This window comes from Trachymyrmex cornetzi, unplaced genomic scaffold, assembly GCF_001594075.2.
Source record: "Trachymyrmex cornetzi isolate Tcor2-1 unplaced genomic scaffold, Tcor1.1 scaffold1017, whole genome shotgun sequence".
NCBI classification, from domain to species: Eukaryota; Metazoa; Arthropoda; class Insecta; order Hymenoptera; family Formicidae; genus Trachymyrmex; species Trachymyrmex cornetzi.
Genome location: NW_017295562.1, coordinates 406,698 through 409,275, shown reverse-complemented (window position 1 = coordinate 409,275; position 2,578 = coordinate 406,698). Strand labels below are relative to the sequence as shown.

The 2,578-nt window shown below is 27.2% G+C and overlaps 1 protein-coding gene across 1 annotated transcript in view; it reads left to right on the top strand.

Annotated features, from left to right (window-relative positions):
• Positions 1 to 2,578, top strand: part of LOC108758054 (uncharacterized) — a 24,342-nt gene that overhangs the window by 13,727 nt on the left and 8,037 nt on the right. The window lies entirely within an intron of this gene.

Genomic DNA, 2,578 nt, shown 5'->3' with positions numbered 1-2,578 from the left:
ATATTTTTAGTATTAAGAAAAATTGCGCTAATTGATAACCAGCGTCGACTCCTATTGCCTGTAATATATTTTTTATGGTTTCATTAATTGTTTTGATTAAAGAAGTCTATAAAAATTTATTAGCTTTTATTAATTTGTAATTTATCATTAATAAAATTAATTTGAGTTTTTGTAACTACTTCAAGATTCTGTACTTGAATTCTTATTGATACGAAGAAAATATATCTTATGGTTTTTAATCTGACATAATTGTATTATTTATTAAATTTTTTGGGAGATCCTGATTTAAATCCATGACTGAAATGATATTTTTCACAGTAAGTTACATATTTACAGGTTTTAAGATAATAGTAGCATTATTATTAAATTAATGTATTTTAGATAACCAAGCTCGTAGAAACAGATTTGAAAAAGAGTATGTCAATTTGTCATAGCAGAAAGGAAATAAATTTCATACAGACTATAATATCTGACGATGTCGGCAAACTGCCATTAAAAATATGATAAAGAGTGTCGATATATTACATCAACAAATTGGCAGCAGAGATTGAGCAAAATTTGCCTTTATAGCTCCTGTTTGTTTCTGTTGCTAATTTATTGTCTGATGTGAACGGGTTCTGTCGACAGAACAGAATAAGGTCACAGTCAGTCTGCTAATATTTCTGACTAAATCTGTTGCTAGCTTGCCGACATTCTGTTTACGTTTTTTTACTGGCAAGGTAAACATTCCAGTGACATGTACCTATGTCCGGACACTTGCATAAAATTTATTATTATTAATCTCAAATGCTTTTTTTATTATATTATAATTGAATTGCATTTAAAAATTATAATTAAATTAAAATATTACGTTTTAAAAAGCGTATTTGAAACTAATATTAACTTAAATAAATAAAGTGTTGTGTAAATGTCCAATCAATGGGACCGGACAGTACCTATGTCTAGACAGTTACATAGAACTTTATTTATTTAAATTAATATTTTAATCTCAAATGTTTTTTACCTTAAAGATTAATTTGAATTAGTTGTCTTTTGTCATTAAACATCTATTTATATGAATATTTCTCGTCGCCGTACTAATTTTTTAATTGTGGTCATATTAAAAACCTCTCTAATATAAATTGTATTATTTAAAACAATCTATGCTTAAACGTCCGGCTTTTACCTTAATAGTGATATTTACCTTAATAGTGATATTATTTCAATTTACATGTGATTGTGCTTTAAGTTTGACAAATCGAATTGAAGCACAATCTACAAAACTAATAATTGTGGTTGTGTTCCAAAATTCACTGCCAGCGCTGAAAATCTATAATTTACTTTTTAAGTATATTATACATTTTTAGCACTGACAATGAATTTTGGAACAAAGCCATCTTTGTATATTCACATATGAATATTATTGAGCACCAAAACTTTGACCGAAAACGGTTTTCTTTTCTATTATACATTTCACTTAATACATATTATTATAAAATTCTTATTTTATCTATAACATTAAAAAAAATATAATTTTGATAACAATGATGTAAGCATTATGTGTAGCTATCATAAGCTATCATAAAATGCTATTTCCTGTTAAAATTTACCACAGCCTTTCCGGTAAAAAATGTTTCCTGTATGAATATATGTAAATGTTACGGGTTACGGGTCGCGTAGTGTGTTGACATTGCTAATGTTGACATTGCCCAAGTTGCCAACTTGTACAATGTCGGTATTTCCTGCACTAAATTCCAAGTATGTCCAGGCGTAAAATGTATTTAATCATATTTGTACAAATGTGGACAAATAGGGTTGTATTTGAAACTAAATTTGAGGGATATTAAAATCAAATATAGTTATATTTGGATTACCAATTTTTGGGCCTTGGTGGGATTTTCACATAAAAATTTATTTTGTGTATGTCTGTAATTTCAAGTAATAAAGAATTTATCTGTAATTTACGATTAAATTATATCTGATTTTTATTTGAAAATACATCTTAGAGAGAGTTCAAGGATTTATATTTTTAATATATTTAATCTATTTAATGTATTGCACAGTAAAAGTTAGAGGAAATACTATCACCGATACTGATATAGATCTCCTAAAGTGACACCCCCTTATTTTTCGGAAACTAACTATTGCACTTTATTAATACTAATAAAACCATGATCTGTTTAGCTAATTAAAGAAGTACAAACTCATAATTCGTAGGTTTGTGACTTGTTTCTATATCAAATCAGCTAAAAACGAATTTTACAAATGCGAAAATAAAATTCTTACTATTTTTTTTGCAAATTGTGAGATTTAAATAATAGTGACTATATTATTAATAATATTACGTCATTTTAAATACTTGTAGTTTCCGAAATAAATTTTATTTTTATTATTTTTTCTCTTAGTCTTTTCATAATACGATTTTTAATTTAAAATTGGGGTGCAGCGTAAACCGACACCTGTCCGTAAAACAGACCATGAGCTAACTTAATCTTTATAATATTGCTTTATAGTGTCAAATAAATCTATTGGAGCTGAAGGCAATTGTGCACATGTGGAACAACTCTAGAAAAACTATCGCGTTACATATTTGCATCTT